General features: G+C 31.4%; 1 long non-coding RNA gene across 1 annotated transcript in view; it reads left to right on the top strand.

The window, feature by feature from the left end:
• Window positions 1-25,118, top strand: part of LOC129218307 (uncharacterized) — a 65,671-nt gene that overhangs the window by 29,626 nt on the left and 10,927 nt on the right. Inside the window, exon 2 of the long non-coding RNA XR_008580313.1 lies at window positions 18,590-18,660. This is a non-coding gene — a long non-coding RNA (uncharacterized LOC129218307). The remainder of the gene's footprint in view (window positions 1-18,589; window positions 18,661-25,118) is intronic.

Below are 25,118 nucleotides of genomic sequence, written 5' to 3'. Positions count from 1 at the left end.
CTAACACCTTTTAATAATTTGCTCAAGAATGTAAACTCACCCTAAATACTTTTATATCATATGCTTGTATGTAAGTGTTAACTCGAGTACGTACGCGTATATACGTGTCTACCAGAGTATATAAGTGTTCCTATATATACGAGTATAAGCGAGTATATACGTGTATAGTAGAATGCATAGCTGTATGGATAAAAAATACTTGCAGATACCCATATAGGCCATTATTGGCGCATTTATGTGAATGCGTCTATGTACATGTCTACACGAGTATATATGCGTATATATACGCATATACTCGTATATTTAACCCCATTTACTGTAAAAACAATACATATAAAATAAAATTAATATTTAATTTGTATCTGCCTTATACCTAAAGATTAAGTGACATTAGAAGAACAATATTCGTTAAGCTTAATATTATGACCACTTTACCCCATCTTACTTAAATTGTTCTAAAAAATTATCTAAAATAGATTCATATAACTGCTAATGAGTAGGAGTTCTTGAGACATGTAGGAAGCTTCCTGTACAGTCAATCTATTCCTAATTATAACAAACAAAATTTCCCAAGGATGTTAAAATAGGTGTTTAGATTTTAAAATTTTTCATGTTCACACAAAATATTTTTTTAGCGAATAAATTTTCGCCAGTTGTAAAATTTTGTATTCAAAATGTAGTTTCTAACTGTCTTACTCTAAAATAAAATTTTCACATTCATTCGAACATTTATTTCCAAGCTATAGCCATTTATTTGATGTATGACCACTTTACTCCATTGACCACTTTCCCCCACCAGACCCTACAGACTTATGGAATAAGTCTATTATTTTTGATGGACTTTCTTGCTGACGAATAGATTGTTCAAAGTGGTTGTTGTTGTTGTTGCTAGTCCTTGCCACATTCTAGTCCAAAGCTTTCCATCACCCGTCAATCATTTTAGAGGTCACTCTAAATTTTCTACGGAATTAGAATTTAACCAATAAAAGTGACATTAATTTTAAGTTCCAAAAATATTTAATTTTAACAATAGCCATCGTTTTTAGGTTATACTCTCCACTAATGTTGGCAAGTAACAAATATAAGGAAGGCTCTTTGTTTGTTATGTTCAAAGAACACATTTATCTCCATTAAAAGCTAACGTTTCTATAAGATAACATATTAAAAGGAGTCCTTTTTTCGTCTCCATTGAAAATATTTTGCTGGAATGCAGAATTAATTGTATATTTCGCATCTAGAACTCAAAATATGCTGTGGCATATCTGCCCTTTCCAAATGAAGGTTTTTTCTTTCTTTTTAAATTAATTTTCCTTTTAGACGATTCAACGGGTGACTTTCAGCCTGCGAACCGCAGATTAATATTATTGGTGTAGAAGTTTTTAAGCTTTTATACTGTAAAAAAAATAAGAAAAAAAAAACTTTCCTAGAAAAGAAAGGGCATATAATTTGCCTAGTACCTGTCAGTAATGTATCTAGTAAATAACAGTAAAGTTTCAACTTAAAAGTCAGTAACCTTTTGGAAATTCACATGGAATCCTTCTAAAGAATTCAGAAACCATCCCAATCGAAGCCAGTCACGTTTCTGAACTAACATAGAAACCTAGAAACCTTCAGTGAAAACGTATTATGTTTATAGTGGTAATACTTTTTATTAAAACTTACTTATTACTCTCTTTTTTGTTGCAACTTAGTTTTTAGGTAGATGAAAGGACATTTGTGAACACAGTTGTTATAAAATTTTTATTTATGTATTTATATTTTTTCCTTGTTGCTTCAGAGTTGGTCAATAATTTAGTGTTCTATAATACTTACAGACAAAAAAAGACAATTTTGTTTCATCTAATTAGTAACTGAAGTTATAAATAATATTTAAATACGTCGTGTATTAGGCTTAAAATAAATATGTAATAAAAATATTATTTACATAATAACATAACATTTGTGCTATGTAGTCTTATCTGCTTTTTTCTTGTCTATCGAGTAATCAGAATATGCTATGATGCTTTAAAGTTTAAATGTAAGCAGAGTTATATATTTGGGGGAAAATATTTTCTTAATGACAACGATATTCAACAATTTCAATTGATGCAGTACAGGCTACAAATCCTTCAATGTAATTTGTATATGTATATGTTACCGTTAAAGAATGAAATCCGTTATTTTATACAATACCTAGTTATTTCATGAAATAATTGATCGTGTCCGTTAAAGTGTGAAACTCTCTTGTATTTCATGGTTTAAATAGTTATTTCATAGAATAACGATCTGCAGCCCGTTAAAGTGTAAAATAATCTATATCATATATCTTGCACGACAAATACATTTACCTTCCACCCCTGTGTTACCCCCAAAATGTTTGTGTAAAAACCAGTGTGTTAACAAAAAATGTTTTTGTTTTAGACATAATGTTCTTTGTAATTCCAAGTGTCATTTTAGTAATTCTTGTTGTAACAAATGATTTTATGGTAAGTTTCCATAAATACCATTTATACGCTGCATAAATAAGATAAATTGCTTCTTTTTAATTTTAAGTGTCTATCATTAGTTAATTTATAGAATACCTAGATTTTTCATTTTAGATAAATTGTTTATTTTACACTTTAACTGTCTCTCATTAGTTGATTTATAGACTACCTAGTTAGTTCATAGAATAACTAGTTAAAATGTCAAATTAATAACATATTACACACTTTAACGGACACGATCAGTTATTTCATGGAATAAGTAGGTATTCTATAAAATAACAGCATTATATACTTTAACGGTAACATATATATTTTATATTTACTAAGAGTTTTTATTTGAACTAAAATATTTGTTCTGCAGTTTTAACCTTTTTCATATGTGCCCTAGGCTTGTTAACATGTGCAACACCCCTACACGGCAAATGTGACCAATTTAAAACAATTTTTAAAAAATACCACTAGGAGTCTTCCAGTATTTGAAAAACACATATCGAATAATTTTGCATATATATAATGTGATTTGAAAAAATGTTTAACACGGAAAGGGGCGGGGGGTAGTAAAAGTAGAATTTTGCTATTATTTGAAATGTTTCACTATTGAAATTGTTTTTCAAGAACTGCAATTGAAACACTAGCGTGAAAAATGTTAGTCTCTTAGTTTTAAGATCTAAAATTATATATATATATATATATATATATATATATATATATATATATATATATATATATATATATATATATATAAACTAAAGAAAGAAATGATAAACATCAGTAAATGGTAATTAATTGTAATAGCCAACGCCATAAAAAGTAATCTCATAAACGTCAAATCCAGAGAATCTACATTAAAAAAGAGAATTAAAATAGTTCCCCTTTCTAATTATTTATTACTTAATCAAGAAATGGCAGTTCTTGAGGTGTCCGTGACTGCAGCAATGCGATGTTCTTTCAAATGACGAAAAAAATCGCTGACGGGGCTTAACTCCACGCTCTCCATCTACATGGTACTTAAAATAAGGTAAGCGTGATATCCTTAGGTGATTGGATTTTCCGAAGATTTTTCTTCGTGGTTTCTTTTCCTTTAGGAAGACTTTCTCAAGTTTATGAGTTACATTCGCTAATTTTGCTTGCGAGAAATCGGATTTAGTGAGGGACACTTTGTATTAAAAGTTTATTTTACAATTATTGTTTTAATATTTTAGAAAGGTCTTTTGTGAAAATAAAAAACAAAATTGTAAAAAAAAAGTAGCATTAAGTCAATGATTCAGGAAATAAGCGGGTATTCTGTAATTTTTAATGTAATGCTTGAAATATTTGCAGAAAAATCGGTTAATTTGGATTTAAATCAAAAATCTCTCTCATTTAAGGCTTTCAAAAAGTTTACAACACGATCTTAACTCTTTAGAAAGCAACTCCAAACATCTAGAGCCTACATTGCAGGGTGTTCCGAACTCTGTGTTGAGCGAATTCATACTCAGCAGCAATAGAATTAATGATCATATTCGAAAAAAAGGGCATGGTTATTTTATTAAAACCCAACCTAACTAAATGTACGCATCTTTTACTATATGTATTCCAATGTACTTAATTATTCACGTTTTTTTCAACGATCAAAAACAAACAGGTATGCACATACTCTTCCTGTTTTGACGTCATAACACAAAGCCACCGATACAGCCAAAAGTAATAACATTACGTATTGTTTTTGCACAGATTTTCGAAGTTTAAAGTGGCCTCTTTGCAAAAAAAAAATGTAATAACTAATTGTAGTGACTTTACTAATGCAATCTAGTTCAAAGCAATTAATTTCTTAAAGAGGGCAAAAAAAACTGAAAAAAATATAAATATCTGAGCATGGTTCCTCAGCATATCTAAACATGGTTTAACATATTTAAACACGCTAATGGTGGCTTTCACCCGCATAATTTGAGACAACAGTCAATACAATGTAGCATGAATTGTAGAAAATATCGCGATTCTCCATTATTCCCAACCTTTCCCTACACTTTTCATTTGTTCGCAAATACCTATAATAAGTTAAAACACTTATTTATGTTTTATACTGAAAGTCATGTAACAATTCGTAATTTTCAACTTTTGTAAATAGCAGTTGATATTTGTGCCAAAAACTATTTCTAAGCATTTAACTTATTTACAACATTTTATAGAACTTTATTTTGAGTTGAAAGTAAAATGAAACAAACTATTTTACTTTGCCCCGTTTGTACTTGACTAATTGTACAATTTATTTAAAATACAAATAAGTTTAATACTAGCTAAATTAATGCTGCATTGAATGTTTGGAGATCTCAATTAATATTTAAAATGCTAAATACAAGAACTTCACCATTTCATAGAAACAAAATAATTTTTGACCTACCACAAAATATTACAATATGATTATCAATTTCTTTAAATTTTCTGTATTACCAAATGTTTTAATCTTTAGCAATATTTTTTCCCGACTGCAATAAACTACACGTTCGACTACATAGTTAAAACATTACTGGAAAGGTGGCGCTAAAAGTATAGTAAATATTTCAGCCTTTCACTTTGCCCCGCTTTTTCACTTTGCCCCATGTTTCCCTACTTAATAAATAAGACAGTTATTTTAACTTCTTTCTTTTTTAATGTTATTTTGACAATTGTAAAGAATTTTTTGTTTATAAAAACGCGAATATGTTTGATATTAAACATATTAATGAAATTATTTCAAATGAAAGCCATAAAATATTTTACTATTTAAAATTTAGTATTAAATTAAGTTTTCATTGAATTCAAGTGCTGGAAACTTATTTTCATCGGGTTGTTTGAGGTTTTAAATGCAAAACCGAAAACAGCAATACGTTTCTCACAGTATTTTTAAATACATATATCAAGACATAAGCCATTGAAACGATGTCTTAAATTTTTGATTATTAATTTTAAAAAACCCTAAAGATTATATTTTACTTTTATTTTTCAAGTATAAAAAGTCACTCTTTTAATAGTCTTAAATTCATCAAATCCGATTCCTTCTTCCTACTGACAGGAGTTTCAAATTCTCTCTAACACTTAGACTTATGAGTTTCCAGCTTCTTTAGTTTGAAGCGCCAGAAGTTTCAAGCATTTTTGACAGACTTTTTAAAACCAAATGAAAATGGAGCCACCATTCTATTTATTTTGTTTTATTTCAGTTTCATACGCTTGACGTTGATTATTCAGAAATGTCAGGAATGTGATTTTTGTCAGAAGAATGCCAGATGCTGATAAAACTTGAGGCGGAAAATCATACTTCAGGAGCAAATTTCATACCTCCAAATTCTGAGTTATTGCTCAGAAAATGTCAAAAAGGCGAAGGCTATTTTCGGCAAAGGTACATGTTTACATGAGAAATTGATAATAAGTAAAATAAAATCTGTATTCGCTGCCTATGACTTGAAATATATATAAGTTGATAAATGGAAAGGGTACTGGTACATTTGTACCATTAAGGTATTATCGGGGCCTTTTCATGTATTTTTTTTAATGGGACGACATATGAAGTATGTTTGTGATGCTTTGTTTGTCAATCACAAAAACATTATCTTTTCACTTTATGAGCTGAAAATTCAAAAAAAATTCAAATTTATTTAGTTAGAAAAATCAATCCACTTTGTTTAGATATAGAAAATGCCAAAACTATGAAAAATCAGCTGCCCAAGAATATTTGTTCATAATTATGTAACATAATAAATTTTAAGAACTTCCTTACCTAGTCACTTTAGTTTTCTACGTAAATTCAAGTGAGTAATGTTTTTCAAACATAAAGGTGTTGTTTCCATCAGTCAAAAGTACTACTATTAGTCATTGAAGTTGATAGAATGAGCAAAAAAAGTTTTTAATTTGAATTTTTGGCGTCTTGAATTCAAATTATGTTTTTCGCTATCACGAGCGTGTGTGTATGAATGCGCATGTGTGTTGTGTAGGCGCATGTGTGTGTGTTTGTGTAGGCGCATATGTGTGGGTGCGTGTGTGTGTGTGTATGTATGCATGTGTAATGCATGTTGTGTATGCAGTGCTGTGTGTGTGTGTGTAGGCGTTCGTGTATGTAGGCATATGTGTTTGTGTCTGTGTGCAGGCATGAGTGTGTGTATCTGTGTGTAGGCGTGTGTGTGTGTATGTATGCGTGTAGGATGTGGACGCAACCTGGAGACGGTTTTCGCAAGAGGAGCAGCATCATGAGGCCGGCCGACGCGACGTGACGGTGGTGCTGTCAGAGGGTGCTGGTGGGAAAATAAAATGATAGGAATTCAAAACTGTCAAATGAGAACAATAAGCAATCGTGATTGCTCAAAAAAAAAAAAAAAACATGGAGCGAGGAAAATCTTTTATTTTAAAAACTTTTAATTTTTAATTCATCTTTTAAAATGTCCAATTCTTCAAATAAGGCGTGTTCTTTATGACGTCACAAGTGATGAACTTTGGCGCACATTCCACTGGCGAGCTGAATGTTTACTTTTGCTGTCTACCGCGTTTCCAGGTTATGATAATAGCGAATGACAGAAGCGAATGAAATATTGCGCTCTACTCTTGCTATCAACCATATCTTTGCCAGTACATGTGAGGTAAAGAAGCGAATTAAATGTTGCGCTCTGCTTTAATGGCATCAATGAATGGCATTTCACCACTTGTGATGTCATGTGCAGAGGAGTAGAAAAAAAATTGAATCTATGCACCGATTAAAATTATTTTTTTTAAATATTAAACTTTGTCAAATTATTTTTTTTAAAAAACGATCAAATCTTATGTTTTTAAGCACGTTCTTTCAGAAAAAAATAAATTTAAAAATCTGGAAACGGACCCCCATTTTCTAAAAGGAAATGTTTGTATAGTCAAAATAATAAACGTACATGAGTGATTGGAGAAACGACTTTCTGAAAAAATCTAAAGTATATTTATAACTATTGGGTGTCGGAAGAATTTTCGCACAGTTCTATTATTTACTTATATACAGCCATAGGTCTTTTATAATACCCCATTGCACTATTTTCCTGCCATAATATCACATAAGCTAATAAATAACATCTACTAAGTCTTTCTATAGTTAAAATATGAAATTAAGTTCTGAAGTCTGTTGTTTAGATCGTTCCACCAATAACTATAAAATGTGCAAAAATGCAAGTCTCGCTTCCGCCATAAAAAAAGTGTGAGATCTTATGAGAAACGAAGTCAATTGTTTTAGTGGGAAACGCCTATTTAACAATTAGCTATAAATTGTCTTCTACAATAGTTACTGTGCAATGTTTATAGTGACCTTATTAGTTCTTATAACTCTTTATTTATATAATAAATATATTGACTTGTCAATTGCATATATCATAATCGCATATAACAGCGATTTGAACGCTTTTTTTTTGTGCCTGCTTACATATTGCGTAAATTAGGCTTACTACCACTAAATAACATATTCCATTCAGCTTTACCATTTCACGCTAATAGAACTCGTCAAACAGACTTGATTCGTGACAACATTCAAGCTACGCGTAAAAAAACATATATAGATTTTGAATTCTCAAATTTAAGGGTTGCTAGGACGGATATTTCGCTTGACATTGGTTGTATCATATATGGCGACACCTGCGCCAGCGAAACGGATAAGTACCAGTTATTGATATGTTAGAATGTTGCCGTGCAATTGCCAAATCACTACAGTTTTTTACAGATATAAATATGTCTAATAGTCATATGGTCACTAATAAATATTGCACCGTAACTTAGTGAGAAAAAATACGACAAAGTTCTTAAATCAGTGCTTCCCAAGATATTAAAGCAAATGACTGGGTTTCACATGAAATCTTACAACTTTGTACTGTGGAACCACGTGACTGAAAGTTCAGAATGTTCAAAATTTTCCTTCCGTCACATGCTAAATACTAACTATTTAATATTTGTGTGACTGTTAGACGTGCCTTAGATTTTCGATGATCCTGTTCGTGATATCATCAGTCCATTGACAAAACTCAAGAACTTCGAGTGGCAATAATCGTAAACTATAAGTAAAAATGTAACGAAATTATCTAATACAACTTGCTATTGCATTTTCTCTTAGTCACTAAAAATGTTGGCTTCTAGCTTTATCCGCAACGAAGTTAAATGAGGGTCAAAAGTGTCGTGAGTTGCTTCGAGAAAAGAATGGTACGGCTATGCTTTAATTTGTCTCGACTTATTTTGCTTTTGCTTGGCTTGAAGGGGACACTGTCGATTCCCAGATTAGTACACTATACAAAACTAAATTCTGTTTAAAGGAATATTCTTTCAATTAAGAGTTACATTAAAAAAAATATTTTGAACAAATCAATTTAATAATTAATAATTTAATTTATAGAAGGAATTAAAAAATATACATTTCACTGATCTCTATTTATTCATACATTCTGAATTTTTCAGCTTTCCAGTTCAAAACTGATTAAAACAGACTCTTTTCCTTATTAACCGATTAAAATAAAATCATATTTCTCAATGATAATATAATTTTTAAACGGAGATTTCAATCTAGAAATGTTTATTCGAAATATTTTAATGTTTGATAGGGGCTGTCGGATGTAATTTTTATTTTCAGTTTTAGATTTAAAAAAAAAAATCCTATTTTGCATTATGATCTCACAGGAATTCGCGTTTAATGAAACGTGGAATATCGTGCGTGAAAAATATTCATTGTACAAGCATAAAATGTTATTGGTTGAATAACCCAAAATTTAATTTCAATATTAGAACAAATGACAAAGCATTACTTTTGAAACACACCGAAAAATAACTGTGTCCAAAGGAAAGGATGTTTTAAACAAACGTAAGCATTTTCCATGGTACAAAAGGGAATTAATTTGATTTAGTGTTATAAAATCGTTGGCCTGTATAAAGCAAAAGACTAGGTATCTCTAATTTCCACAAAACCGAAGTTAAATTTGCTCAAAGTGTAACTCTAATATTTTCGAGATTTTATTACTTTTACTCTTTCTAAGCATATAAAAAAAGTTTAAACAAAAGCATGAAATATATTTCTCCAAAAAATAACATTCTATCTTGATTAAACTACACACATTCCCCTTGCTCTAATTACTATACTATTTTGTAAAATGTTATACTTTTATATATGAAGTTGAGGATTTTAGTTGTAATAAAACGACGAAGTAACTAGGCAGAAAAAAACAAAGAAAGCAGACACGAACCTAAACAACTCAGTGATTGTTTTACTTTTGGTGAAACAGTTTTTAAATTTCATTAAGCAGCATTGCCTCGTGTATTCCTGTTAGAGGTGGCGCAAGGCAATAATAAAACGTCAATCAATTTGAGTTTTTTCCTGTAATTGATGATTTTTTTTCCATCATGTAATCATTTGCTTACTTAAATCTATAAAGTTCCTTTTTAAAACGTATTTTTAAAAATGGTGTACTTGCTCATATAAGCGTAAACAATATGTATGGGCGATTCCACAGGTAACTGACATTTTAGAGCAAAATAGTAAGTATTTTGTAACTTTGAACGCAAAATACATACGTTGTGCAAGTAATATTTTCTCCTGGATTATTGTATTTTTAAAGATGAATTAAAAGGTTTAATTGAATTCTCGAAATACATTTTGGATGGTTAAAAAAAAAAAAAAAAACAGTTATCATGAGTTTGATATATTTTTTTTTCAACCATCCAAAATGTATTTCGAGAACTCAATCATGCCATTGAATTCAGCTGAAAAAATACAATAGTCTAGGAGAAAAAAACGTTTGCACAACGTATATTTTGGGTTGATTGGTACAAAATACTTACTGTTTTGCTCTAAAAATGTCAGTCAGTTACCCGTGGAATGGCCGATATATGTTTTTTAAATTAATACTGTTTCTTAATGAATTTCACGACGAGATATTATAATTAATAAAAACAAAATATTGAAAGTTAACACATTTTTTATAAGTTGTCCGATTTATATATTTATTAATACTTACATTACAATTTATGTACTTATATTTTTAATGTATAATGCAGAAATATATATAGTAAATATTCATAAAGCGAAGCAAGCTCTGACTGCATGGTGGTAAGATATTTCAAGAAGAGTGCGGCAAGTCCAATTTTAAATCCCGATCGGAAGTTTTTGTGCTGACTTGCTTAAGTATTATATAAAGAAATTCGTTTTGATTTAAAAAAAACAGCTTCGGAAGTAAAATACTAAAATCTCCAAAAACCGACACTTGAAGATTTTGCAAGAAGAATTAAAGAGCTACTCCGACAGCTAACGTTTATAACGTCACTCTAGATGATACTTTCGCTGCACAACATTTGGAAGTTTAACTCACGTCCTACCAAACTAAGGGATATTTAAAACACCTTGAAATAGTTTCTTGATTTAATATATTTAATCAAGAATCCTATTTCAAGATTAATTATCTATATATATAATTCTCTTACGTGCCGGCAAATGAAGGGGTGAATTTCTAAACCTCTGTTGGCAACACTTCGCCGATAAATCATGTAAACAAACTTCTACGTTGTTTTGAAATCTTGAATCACAGAATACTCAACGAACTTTTTTTTTTTGAGATGAGTTTGAGTCGGGCTGTGGCCCATTTCAACCTTAATCAGCAAAGAAAAGCTCAAAGAAGGCAGGAAACCGTTCTTGAATCCAATTTAAGACGAGCCATTTCCAGAGTTGTATTCTCTGATTCGCTGCCGATAATTTTTAGCGGCTGGGGAATTTTCAGTCAGCAGTTCCTTCAACAGATCAGGTGCGTCACACAATGCCGGTAACCGCACCTTTCCGTCATGGCAACATTTAGTATATTTATTTGCAGTATTACGCTCTTTCTGCCAATAAAGAGCACCACAAAATTCGCATTCTTCACACATTGCTCCACAATCATGTTCATCGGCAATGTTGTTTTGAACGCGTAGGCGCTTTGAGCGTCGTCTATTCTCTGCTTCAGTACGACAGTTCAGTTCAAAATGAATAACCGAGAAAGAATTTACTTTATTCCTTTTATTCTCAGCTGAAAGGTTTCGCCAAATTTGTTTAGGGTTATAGTAGTTTTAGTATTGTGCAAGCAAAGTAGCCTTGGCGAGTTTTTTAGTCATGGCCAGCTCTATGTGGCATTATCAAGAACAAGATCTTTTGAAGCAGTGTCAGTTGTGGCTCCCAAACGGGACATTTTTAATTGTGTATATGAGGAAGTTTTCTCAGATTAGAATATATAAGAGTGTAAATATGTAAATATATATAAGAGTGTAAATAATGTAAATACATCCCTCGGGGGAGCCTGTAACCCCTAGAGGGCGCGTCCCCAGGTGGCGGATAGGGGAATGCCTTCATTGGTTTTCCAATGGGTGGTAGAAGGGAAATAAAATACCTTCCGCGGACCAACAGGTAGAAGTGCAATCTCTCCAAAGCAATGACAGACACTTTTGTATCTATAATGGTAAAGTTGTGCACATTGCCAAGGCAGTCATCTTACATACAGCAAAGTTAAACTGTCGAAAATCTGGCTAAAGCAGACAAATTAACATTATGAACGTAATTTTCATATTGGTTAAATGGATGGTGACCTAAATGCAATTACCAACTTTAATTTTTACGGAAAATTTTAGCTAGGCTAATGTATTGGCATACAGCGAGCGAGCGAAGCGAGCATGGATCGCGAAGCGATCCACAGGGAACTGCGTAAGCAGTTCCGGGGGTTGGCGAGCGATAGCGAGCAGGGGGCGATAGCCCCCTAGTATTTATAAATTCTCAGTATCATTCTTTCAGACAGTTTGTCTTCTGTAAACAAAACTTAATGAATATTCGCAAAGTAATTACTCAGGAGTTCTGTAATAAAAATGCAAAGAAAATAAAACTATATCTTTTGTGCTCTAGGGTCTTTAAAAGCTGGAAAGTTAATCATATATCTTTGATTACTTTAAAGAAATGTAATTATTCTTTCTGACCAAAATTACGCTGTAACAAAGCTATTTCTGAAATTTAATTAAGAACTAAAACCAGATATTAAACCTTTAAAATATGTCACCTTTTTGGGGAGGGGGGGATATAAAAATATCCAACTATTTTTTCTATTAGGAAAATTATTATGGGAGCATCTTTTACCGGATAAAGTTTTTATAATTGAAATATTCAAACTTATTCTTATGGAGGTAATCGCGTAATAAACAAGCTGGAAAGGTTTTAATTAATACCAACATAAGATTATAAATCATCTAGAGAATTTTAAAAAGACGCAATTTTCTGAAGATTAAATTTTAATATACTTTCACAAGCTAAAATACCAAGTTTTATTGCATTAAATAATTAGTTTTTGATAAAATTGTATAATATTTACCCATATCGATAAGCTTAAATAAGTGTACATGAAACTTAAACGCATAAAATGAAGCAAAATACTTACTTGATTGTTACAGAAATACATATACTCCATTTAGTATTTTTCATCAATATGGATATTTTACAAAGTTTGTAATAAAAAATGTCAATGGTTTACTTGACATTGAAGTGTTGAAATATATAGCACTATTCAAATACGCGTACTTGTAAGTGTGTATATAAGTATTTATTGTATACTTTATCACTTGCGTGGTGTGGAGGTTTCTTTGAGTATATTTTCAACTTGATGAAGAAAGGTATCTTAAAATAAATAGAAATAGTTCATAATCTGGGCCACTTTAAATGAAACATTACGAATACTAAGGCTCAACCCCGTTACTTTAAAATAGGTTTTAACGTTGCAAATCGGATGTGTGCGCTGCGGTCCTTCAGGCATAAAACTTTTGAGAAATTATCGCCGAAGGGAAATTATAGTTGAAATGAACTATTTTTGCTGATAAAAAATTGGAGTCAATTCAAAAAAATATTATACATAATCAGATAACAATGTATGTTTAACAGTATCTTTCTCGGTGGGTAAACTTTGGTGAATAAATGATATCCTTCATTTTCCAGTACAGTTGGAAAAATATTGTATGGCCCCATTTATGCGCAAAGTGCAATCAAATATTCTTTACATAATTCTGTAACTTAATCCTTTGGAACCTTTGTGACATCAGTAGAAGCTTCGTTTCGTATGCCAAATCTCGTGGGTTCCATATCGACTGGTGCCCGGGGGGTTATTTCCTCCTTTTTGTTATGTATATTTCCTGTATTTGCCCCGTAGGGGAAGAAGTTTATGCGGTCCTATATACTGAAGCTGATGAACATCTAATATAAATTTTGAAAAGAGATGAAGCTCTGAAAAAGTTTGTAAAAAAAATTATCAGTCAATCGTTTACTACACCTGGAGCATTTGTTTTTACAAAATGCTAATTAGGTGAACCCCACACTCCTTTTTTAAAGGAAATATAATGTTTCTAGTATCAAAATCCTTATTCTTCTACTGTAATTTAATCATTTCCAGTTTCATTGTTAGTACAGCAGAAATAGTTTAAATATGTGGTCGATCCATTTATGCTGTAAAGAGCGCAGCTGCCTTCTTCATACATTGGTGTAAAAGTCACGTACAATTTTGTTTTGGTTTTCTAATTCTGCGAGAAAAACACAATGAGCAGGATTCGATGAGCGGAGAGTCAAAAATGGTCCACCACAAAAGTCAACTGAAACATCATCTTGCCTTTACGCTGTTAAGGCAAAGATGTTGTTTGTTGGTCACGTAAGATGGTGCAACTGCTCATACAGCGAGCCGTGTAAATACTTATCCAAGCTAACTTTCCTAAACAAAATGTCATTTGGACTACTTTCTTATCATTCGGGCCAGCAACGGCTCTTATGACATCTCGCTTCGGGATTATGTCAACGATCACGTTTCTGAAATACGTGTAAGTAATGAAGTGGTCAACAGGCTTTGTGTACTTACATCTTTTTCCCAATTTATGTGGTGTGCTACCGTTGATAAAGCAGTGGTACTTTCTCAGGTGTTGTTCTGTGGCCAATGATGTAGATAGAGAAAACAGGTGTGTAAGTAAATGAAATTATTTCGTTATTTGTTGAGATTTTTTTTACGGACAGCTTTGCTTTTTATCGTTGAAACGCACCCGGTGTTGGCATTTCCAACGATTTGTAATGCAAAAATCTCAGCTGCGTGATTTATATAGCACATGCATTTTATTGCGAATTTGCTCATCATAACAGGATGCACGAGTTTCTGAGTTCCATCAGTTTGTTTTTAACCGCTCTGTAAAACGAGGCACATTTAACATTAGTTTACGAAAGTGTAAAATTGTTTTCTTTTACTGACCACTGCTAGATTAAAGTACTCTCAGAATTAGCATAATAATACTTTTGTATGCATTCGAGCGTTATCCATATATTTAATACTTTTTCTTTAATATGGGGTTTGCTACAATTATGAAACCAAATAAATAACAAACTCGTAAGTTTTAGAAGTAGGGGAAAATATATTTTTATTTCATAACTTCCTGTTTTCTTTCTTTCTTTCTTTCTTTTTTTTTTTTTTTGAACATGTGTGCGTGTACAACAGAGTTTGAGAATATGCGTCATGGAAGAAAACAGGGTTTATTGAATAATAGGCTCATGTAGTAGTGATATACTATGTTCTTTACACCGATCCCATCATTGTACTACCTTATTAACATTGCTACATCAAATACAAAATAAGAGAAACATAAAAAAATAGTAATTTTTAGGAAATTTAGCATAGCTATTGTACCTTTCATATGGGAAAAATAGTTTTCAATGACTTAATTTTAAATATACAAAAAATGGGTAACTTTGCTAATACGTTGACAGTAAATAAAAATCCACTTCAAAGTTTAGTACATACATGTCAACTTTATTACATACATGTAGTCTCTAAATCTAACTGAAGGGTCATTTATGTGTGTATTTATTTTCCAAAATCTAGTTTTATTTTTGTTTAGTGATGAAGTGTATCATTAAGTTGGATTTTTAAGGTGAGTTTTTTTTTTAAGAGATATATCTAACTTACGGAGGCAGAAATTTAGGTAAGTTTTCATAGGAGTTGATATTATATAATTTTTAAATATGAGTTTCTGCTGTACACTGCAAGTTCAATAAAAGAACATGTTTCATTTAAATTTCGTAATACTCAGAGTGAGAAATAACATAAACATTTTGTATTGTACAAAATAGTGCTTATACAGCGCAATGATTTGTATTTTGAAAAACATGCATGTAGTCAATATAAAAATCACATGCATGTAGTCAAAATAGTTAGTTATGTTTAAATGCTATGTGTTTTATATTGACACATAGCATTTAAACATAACTAACTCGAAATACTTACGATAACATGCATAACCTCTAATTTAATTTTGAAATTTTCAAGAGCATAAAAAAACTGCATGGTGTACCTCTTCAAAATTGGGTTCTAGCGAGTTAAATCAAACTTTCAGTAGACATTGGGACATTACATATTACAAGTCTTTGGTTAAGTAATTTTACAGGTTCACTTTACCGTTTAAAATTATTACTTCAGAATAGAAAGCAAAGTAAGAATTGCATAGCGCTCTTTCAAGAAAAACAAGTTACGCCATTGACCATTCTGAAAATTTTATGAAATTCATTCCATTAATCTATTAAGAGTCATAACACAAACAATTTTTATTATTATTGGTTTTTCGAGGAAAAATGGACGTTTCCTTTTTTTTCTTCAAAGCATATAAAAGCAAAAACATAAGTGCATAAAATGGTAAAAGAAAACGTAATTGCTCAAGAAAGTAAGACAAAAGAGAAGTAAAAAAAATCAATAGTTAAAAAACAAGCAGATTTAAATTTAAAAAAAAGTGAACGTAAACAAAATAAAGGCAAATATTTCTTTTAAAACTTTACTGAGTAATGGCACTTTTAGTAACTACATTTTACAATTGGGAAAGAAAATATTTCACGTTCAGTTCAAATTTGAAAGTACTGTTATAACATGCAACAAGCTATCCATCTTCACAGATATGTCAGAGAAGAGCGATTATAGCATCTCACTCCTGTTTTCATTATTGGCAAACTGTGCGCAAATTACAATCCCAGCTATACACAACACATGAAAGAACTTGCAACACAAACAAAAAAAAACAAAAACAAAAAAAGACATACGTAACAAAGACACGGGTAAAACTGCTATTTCAATGTGATTACTCAGACCACTCGTCCCCTGAGTCCTGTTTTACGAATTGTGATTAAATTCATTTTAATATTCAATCATTGCTAAACAAAGACGTTTTAAAAACGGATTATAATTTGAGAAAAAAATCAAGAAATTGATGCAATTGAAAAAGTAAACATCTGCATTTTTCCTTCCAGTTCTTTAAGTGAAAGTAATATTTTTTGTGCTAAGCTTTATTTTTGAATCAAAAAAATTAATTTTCTTCGTAGATGGAGTTTTTATCATTCACAAATAAGCATTGCAATTGACAAAAACCTAGTCTTTCTCTAGTATTTTATATCAAAATATAATCATGATAGATTTTTATAAAGAAAATCCAACTCTTACAGTAAAAGTAACTTTAACGTTCATTTAGAAGTGCAGAATCTTACGTTATTTGATAAACAACAAACTGCCCAAATATTCTTCAAATAGAAAAAATAATAATTGAACTAAGATGATACGAATAACATATTTCCTACTATAATTCACCCCCCCCTCTTTTTTAAAGATCTCTAACTACTTGATAAGATAGTTTTCTCTTTTTGAGAAATGTTCATTGCATCGTTAGGCTGTTGCAATTATTTTTCATTATTTTCAGTAACATAAAAAGTATTTTATAGTCCAAAAATGCCCCAATTCATCAGATCTTGACTTTTGGGAATCCTTTCATATTTTGAGGAACAGTTCTAACTTGGTTAACGATCTTCGTGCAGTTCCATATTTTTCCAACATTTGGCTCCCATATCTTTAATACTGTCCTTTCCCCATCCCCCCCCCTTTTTTTCCCATTCATTTTTATCTATCTTCCTCTGTTTATTTTTACCTTCTTGTCTTGATTGACATCCCCCCCCCTAAATTTTCTTCTACTTATCTTTATTTTCCATTTTTTGAATATTTTTTGTTTCTGTTTATTTTATTTCATGGTTTTCTATTCAGCTTTTCCTTTCTTGCGGTTCACGGTTACTGACGATTTCTTTTCTTTTTGTTTAAGCTTCGGCTTAATTTTTGTCCAATTGAATTCTTTCTTTCTGGGTTCGTACCTAAGAGAAAGCTCTTGGCCTTTGCTTGCATTCCTATTGGTTCCTGATCGGTTTATAACTTTGTCATTGGTGTTTGGCTAATCCGCTGTTTTTATATTTTAAGCTGCATGCTTATCTGCTCTTGGCTTTTGTCGGATGTCTTTTCATCCATAAGCTCATTATTTTTTGCATTGAAAAAGGTAAAGGTGTTCTGTAACGCCGAAATACGTGTCTGCTGTAATTTGCAAATTTGTGCTTCTTCTAACGTTGTTTTGTCTTACTTTATTTTATAGTCCGTTGAGACAAAAATAAAGACCTTTTGAATACACTTAAACAGAAAAGAACGGAATTGATCACAAATAGGGCAATGAGAAGCAAAACGATGTAAGTGCCAAAATTTAAATTTGGAGACAATCAGACAAATGGTAGGAGAAACTCTTCTCTGTTTTAGCGCAAGAGATTTTTCTCATAGGTCTTGTAGATGCTGCTGTACAGCATGCTTTAGGGAAACTATCAATGAAAGCCTGCCTAAGATATGAACTTAAAACGCGTTTTACTCGAAACTTTAAAACCCACTTACATCCCTTTGATTCTTACTGTTTCAAATGACATAAACGGAACTCGAACTAGTTGTTCATACTGTAGATTTAACACAACTGCAGGATTATTTTCTGACAACAGCTCCCTAATTCACACTGGAAGGAAATAAGCAGAGCTAATTAAACTAATCAGTTTTTTATTTATTTTTTTTTCGATTTTCCATTTTTTAAAATCATTTCCTTTGAATAAAGAATTGCAAACTCATTTACACTAAAATGGGGAAAGTAAAACTCGATAAAACTGTAGAAATCTATACCTCTAAAATGGTTCATTTTTAATAGTTATTTATAAATAATTTAGAAATATTTAGTTTTAAGTATAATATAAAACTTGATGTTAGTTTCGTCGTTGTTGCATGCAGTTCTAATTTTCTTCAATTTTATTTTTGTTTAAGGCCAACCTGCTATGGATTAGTCTAAAAAAGATTCTTCTTAGTAAAGATCCTTCACTTTGGACGGCACTCAAGTAAGTAGTAGACGCATTTTTTTTTAAAAAATTATGTAGCAATTCATCGTCAAAGCACAAGTGAGTACTACGTGTGATTTGATTAAGTCCTTAATCTTAATTTACAGTAGAGAAATGTGGGACAGACTAAAATAGTTAAGATAACTTATTTTTTTCAAAATGAACAAATTAAATATTTGTTCTGAAAATTACGGTACATAAAGGAAGAAGTATATATTTAACAATATAATTCGAATTAAGTAATTATTATTTTTATTTTTGGCAGCAAGTTTGTGCCTCAGAAAAAAAAAGTATTCATTTTTTATCTTTTTTCTCCGTAGGGAAAAGTGAAAAATGAAATATTTCTCTCTCTTTTTTTTATTTTATTCGACCATTAAAGATTATTTTTTGTCAATGATAATGTGTAAATAAAAGAATGAATTGATTAATGAAAAGAAAATGAAGGAATAAACGAAAATAAATATAATAAATGAGTCAGTAAAATAGCGAATTATTAAGAAAATAAGTCAATAAATGAATAAATAAAGGAATTAATAAACGAAGCAATGTAAACGACTTCATAAATGAATACGTAAGTGATTTCATAAAAGACCGAATCAGTAAATGATATGAACTTTTTCACTTTGCCCCATCCATTTACTAGGAATTGCATTTTTCGCATTTATTGCCCCATCCATGCATTGGCATTGCATTATTTACAATAAAAATAAGCTTAATATTAAGCAAATAAACACTGCACTGAATATAAGTAGGTCTTAATCAGTATTTCAGTGTTAATGAAAAGAAGTTTATCGTTTAATAATACCAAAAATAATTTTTGACTCACAAAAAATATTACAAAATACGTATCAGTTTTTTAAACATGCTTGTATTATCAAATTCTTTGATTTTCAGAGGGTTTTTTATTTCTTGATAGGAATAGACGACATGTGTTGACGACATATTACTTGATAAGTGGCGCTAAAAGCAGAGTAAACATTTCACCATTTCACTTTGCCCCGCTATTTCACTTTGCCCTACATTCCGCTACAAGTTAAAAAAAATAAAAAATATGTATGAACTCTTAGGCCTCTATAAATCATTAAAGCGTGTAGTTAATGTCTTGGCAAATAATGTTTAAAACGCTGATGAAAACATATATAGTGCATATAATTAGGAATCAAATGGATTCATTATAAGAAAGATAATAGTAAGATCGAAAGCTTATTTCTAGTTTTTTGAACTGATTTTGCCATTGAACAAAATTAAGGTTTCATTAAGTAAGATACTTCTGTGGGACGAAGAAAATTACATTTTTAAGAGCAGATACTGATTTCACTAATTGCTAGCATTAGTGAAGAAAATGTCCTTGTTTCAAACTCGTTAAAAATAAAATGACGTTCAAAGTTACTCTTCAACTTTTCTTTTCTTGCATTTTCATCAAAGCCGATAGTTTCTTACGTTTATGCAAACCCATTTTAGTTAATGTATGTGCGTTAGAAATGAGCATTTTATACATCAGGATGATCAATAAATTGTTCTCAGAAAAATCTTAGCGATTTTTTGGGGCGAATAGGTTTATGCATGTCACGGTATACACTCCGGCGTAGTAAATTAGGCAACCTTACAATCCAATTTTGTTTTGCAAGAAACGTATTGCGTTTAACAAATTACTAAACTGCTGTATGATCTTAGTTTTAGTAAGACTATTGTACCTTCGTTGTTCTTATTTTTGTTGAGAAAGTGAAACACTAGAGATTTGTAGAAGTTTCTTCCTAAAGTGGAAAAATTTAAACAAGAAGTGGTTTATTATTATCTTATTATTTGAAAGATTCTTTGTACTAAAATATGAGTTTGAGTTACTGTCCTACAAATAGAGATGCTTGTTTAAGGAACTGCAAAAGACGATTCACACGTGAAATGCATGATTTCGTAACAATAAATGAGCTTGTTGATAGCATTTTAGTCAATGCAACTACACTTAGAAATATTTTCTCCAATCTAAAATAGTTATTTTATTTGTGTTGTTACACTAGGTTTTTTAATACGCAATATAGTGATAACAGTTTTTAGAGAAAAACGCAACTTAAGCAAAAGCGTTAACGAGACAAACTGGTACCTCATTAGCACTTGATTCACTTGTGAATGCAAGAATTATTTTTAAAAGTTGCCTTTCCTTTCATCGTAAATATTTTTGTAAAATCAGAATGCGCGGAAAGTTTTCAGTCAGCGAAACCAAAATAAAGTTGAATGGAGAATTCATGTTTGTAGTTCACTTTATATGGTAATATCCTTATGATATTTGAGAGACTCAGAAGCAAAGGGAAAAATTAAAAATTTGGAGATAACCAGTACGAATGGTAGGTGAACCTCTCTTCTGTTTTGGGGCAAGAGATGGTACTAGTAGCACTGGTAGCTGCTGCTATACAGCATGATTTAGAAACAAATTTCAGTGAAAGTCTACCTAAGATGTTACCTTTAAACGCGTTTTACTCTCAAAACTGGAAAATGTCCACTTACATCCTTTTGCTTCTCACTGCCTCATTTTTCAGCTGATTTAATGGACAAAGTATTTGTAAATCGAAAAACTGGCTAAAATATTCAAAATTTAATTTTCGAAATAAATGCAAGCATTTAATTTATAGCTCACGATTAATAAATAGAGACCAGCTAAATGATTCATTTCTTCCACTTATAAACCATATGCTTACCTTTAATTAGTGGTAGAAATATAATCTCATCATTTTTAAAAACTAATTATTTATTAATACTTAATTAAAAAATGAAACAGCACAAATACTTATTTACTAATGGGTAGGGTAGACCGGGGTACGTTTATGCATGGGGCACGTTTACGCAAAGCCTTTTTTACAAAAGGAATTATAACTGGAGAGCCAACTGTCATAACATATTGATGCTGCTCACTATCAAATATCCTCACAAGTTTTTGAGCATCAGTCGAGCTTCGGTCTAGCATGTAGAGAGAGAATAATCTGTTTTATACCGAGTCGAGTAAATTTTGAGTTGAACGTTTTGAAGCTTCTTGTGAATAAATAATACTTAGTTAAGTAAGAACAAATATAAAAAAATTAACAGAGCTTTAATCTTTTTTTTTATTTTTTGAGAATTATATTTGTATGAACTGAAATATTATTAATTTTTTTTTGCGTTAAAAGCAAATCCAAACTTGGCGACTGGGCAAACTTACGCTTTGACGTCTGGGGGGAGCACCTTTACGCACGATCTTACAGTGTCTTTACTTCTGAACGTGCCCTGACGCTTTTTTCGCTCCGAACTATTTCAAAACTTTTTTACTATTTTCAGGCTATTTAATTTTAAAAATCACCATTTAAGTTTAAATTGAGTTCCAAATTTGTATCTTATAGCTTGCAATCATGTAATGCTGTCTTCATGCCCGTTCAGCTTTTACTTTATACACTATTCAGTCTGTAATACATTTGCTTTATTTTAGCGATGGTAAGACATAATGTACAAAATACTAACAGAGCCGTGTTAGGTGTCAAAATAAATATGAGTAAACGTGCCCAGTGTCCGAGGAAAGTTTATGCAATCAACTTGGACTGAAAAATATTTTTTTTTACGGTTAAAAACACAAACTGAGCAACAAATGAATGTACAGATTTTGACTCCATTAACTTCATGAAACCGCAATGCCTAAAATTTCCTAAGTTAAAATATAAAATTTAGAAAATTCATTGAAAAAAATCCACTTTAACGTGCCGCGGTCTACCCTACTATACGTAAGTATTCTATCTTGGTCAAAAAGCGTTCCAACAAATCAATTCCTGCAAGGATTCTGAATCAGGAGTTTTTCTGCTCCGGGTCTGGATCAAAAAGAAAGAGTTGTCTTCATGGCCTGACCCAAATATTGAAATATTTCTGTGGTGGCGCATAGAGAGTTGTTGGGTTAGGCATTAATGCGATTAAAAATTTATTTAATCAAGTTTGGTAACACTTAAACATTTTTGAACATTAAAATATGCAAATAAGGCGGTAAAAATAATTTTTGCTCGGCTCTCTACTGTTTGCCTTCCGGCGAACTGAAAGTAGGTGTTTATTAAGTTTCCGCGCTTTTTTTCTTGGTGTTATACCACTAGAAGTTTGTATCATAAAAATAAGTATTCAGAAAGCTGTATGCATAACGGCCTTCATGAAAATTTTGATGAGAAAATGCTACGAAATACACACAAGATCATTATATTTTTTATTAGAAAACTACACTGTAAAAACAGTTTAGAAACGTTACGAGAAAATAATGGGCAGCTACCGTGCCCAATTTATGTAAGTAACATATCTTTCAAAAAACAGGAACATTTTTCGCTAAAAGCCAGCAACCTGCCTGAAATTTTCCTTGAATATTTCTAAATAATACAGAGATCTCCCCGGTTAAAGCCAAACATGTTTTTGAAACATTCAGAGAAAACTTAGGGAGGTTTAAGGAAGATCTTTGTACTTTTTCTTGATCCTTCAAGAAAGCTTCAACTCACTTGTCAGCAATTCTTGCGCAAAGCTGCGGCATCCAGAGAGTTATTTGCTATCATTGTTAGCTTAGTATTTGAGTGAAAGCTGATACACTAAATAAATATGCTGAGAAAATCTTCCAACTGGTAGTTAAAAATATTTGTAACTAGATTAAAAAGGCTACATTCGTGAAACTTGTAGTAATTCAGAAAACTATAATATTATAACACTAATATTAAACTATAGACAAATAATATTACTTTTCAGTGGAAATTGGTGAAAACCTGTAAAATCCCGAAATGTTCAACTAAAATAATCAGCAAAGTTCCGGAAGTTTTTTACAGTGTATAAATAAACTAAACTACACTTATTATAAGAGTACACTTGATCATGCCTTTAACAAAATTCGGAAAATACTTGAGCAACTACTACTTTGAAGCTCTTCATCGGATGTAGTTACGTGACTCTTCATCACTGTAACTCATCAATGGTCTTCCCGCTCTTGTGATGTACACGTACTTGAAATTCTTTAAGGGCGGGGGGGGGGGGGCACTTGACAGTATGAGCGCCCTTAAAACTAGTTTGAGCTTTCATGTAGCGATGGATGAATGGATTTGCAATACTTATCTTTTCGTAAGCAATTAGCTTCGAAACTTAAGTGACGTTTTAATTGAGGCAAAGACAGGATTAAAAGTCCCTTTACAATGAAGAATGACATTCTTCACAAGCATTTACTGATCTGTTGCAATCATTAAGATTGAGGCATTCGATTGAAACATTTAGAAAGGTTTTGATCTCGGAGGATGGTTCCTTACATATCAACCTTTGAAGACTACTCACGCAGACTATTTCCCTGCTTAACCAATGGATAATGACTCTATTGTGATGTCACAAAAATAAGATAGAAGTTGACGTTGCAGAACAACATCGAAAATCTACCCTGTCATTTGTAGGCTAGTGGTGTTTAGTGATAATTTTGGAGTACTGAGGAGTACGTTACTACAAGGGTCATCTGAAAAATAAGATTACCATGACCCATTAAACGAAATGAAACCTAATAAGCTTGACATATTTATTAGAAAAAATACAGTGATATTTCAGCTAGATTTCAAAGTTAGAATTAACGGAATTGTGAACTTGTCATATGGCGAATATTTTGTGGGTCTGTATCATAGAATTTTACCACCTAAGAATGGAGCTAGCGAGCCTTATTTGTCCGCTAACATACAATGATTTCTACATCTGCTATATAATTTTCGCTGTAAGAGTATGACTACTGATATTTCTAGCATAGTCTGCCAGTTTTTGAATATGAAATAACTCCTGTCTGGGCACCACCTTTCCACAGAGAAAATCGACCAAGCATCTGTGATACGCTTATTCCGCATACTTCTACTATAACACTTTGATAAAATTTGAACGACTAGTACGCTGTTGTAAATTTGCAATAAATCTCTCCCAGTGTTTGTGTCTTGTTTATTTCAACGAGCTGGGGAACACTTAATTTCCAGATGACTTGATATGTAAGTTCATTAGCACTGGAATGGAATCCGCACAGTAATGATAAATGCCTTAGAATAATAGCCAAGCAGTTTACACATGTAGTAAACTCCCGATTATATTATCCTCCGGAATAGGTGGCACAGTAATTACGGATATGGGACAACCGTGTATAATCCGAATAATAGGTAAAAAACCATACTAGTGTACACAATTGGTAAACAATATAAATAATGCTCACACGCTGATTTAAGTTGTAGCTAAAAATATTGCTACAACTACTAGTGCATCTACTAACAATGGATGTAAAAAATATTAATAAAAGCTTAAAGCGAAAAAAAAACAAAATCATAGTTAATAAAAATAATAATCGTGATGGAAAAAAAATGTGAAATGACCCGTAGATAATCCAACAGCCGATAATAGGGAGTTTACTGTACTTGCAATCACTGATTAATATTTTTGAGACAGAAGCATTTTATTCTTTTACAATCCAC

The sequence above is a fragment of the Uloborus diversus genome, chromosome 3, assembly GCF_026930045.1.
Source record: "Uloborus diversus isolate 005 chromosome 3, Udiv.v.3.1, whole genome shotgun sequence".
Lineage (NCBI taxonomy): Eukaryota > Metazoa > Arthropoda > Arachnida > Araneae > Uloboridae > Uloborus > Uloborus diversus.
The sequence above is the reverse complement of the archived record's forward strand: the minus strand, read 5'-3'. Positions and strand labels throughout refer to the sequence as shown.